Here is a 369-nt window from a genome sequence, read left to right as displayed (position 1 = left end):
ACAAAAAACCCCCAAAAAAAAAAAAAAAAATCAGTACCTTGACCCTACCAAGGGGCCCCAGGGATGGAGAATTTAAGGCACCACTGCCAGAAGCCCTTGTTGATTAAAGACCAGGAGTGAAGGGGCCAGCAGGTGACGTGGTGGTTAAGGCAGCTAGAACCCACATGGTCAACTGAGCGGTTTGAGTCCCAGACCCAGCGGCTTGAAAACACACAAGGTGTGTGCCCAAAATCCCAAGAGGAGAACAGAGAAGGGACTGCAGTAGTATGACCATTCCCCCCAGGGGGAGGTGATTTCTCATTTTTCCCCCCTCTCTCTCTCCAGCAAATGCACATGCCCTATGCCAAACAACAAACAAACAAACCAAAA

The 369-nt window shown here is 49.3% G+C and overlaps 1 protein-coding gene across 1 annotated transcript in view; it reads right to left on the bottom strand.

Moving 5' to 3' along the window:
* Positions 1–369, bottom strand: part of IGF1R (insulin like growth factor 1 receptor) — a 239,231-nt gene that overhangs the window by 53,775 nt on the left and 185,087 nt on the right. The window lies entirely within an intron of this gene.

This window comes from Tupaia chinensis, unplaced genomic scaffold (genome assembly GCF_000334495.1).
Source record: "Tupaia chinensis unplaced genomic scaffold, TupChi_1.0 Scaffold138490_1, whole genome shotgun sequence".
Classification (NCBI taxonomy): Eukaryota; Metazoa; Chordata; class Mammalia; order Scandentia; family Tupaiidae; genus Tupaia; species Tupaia belangeri.
This window is presented reverse-complemented; position numbering and strand designations above follow the sequence as displayed.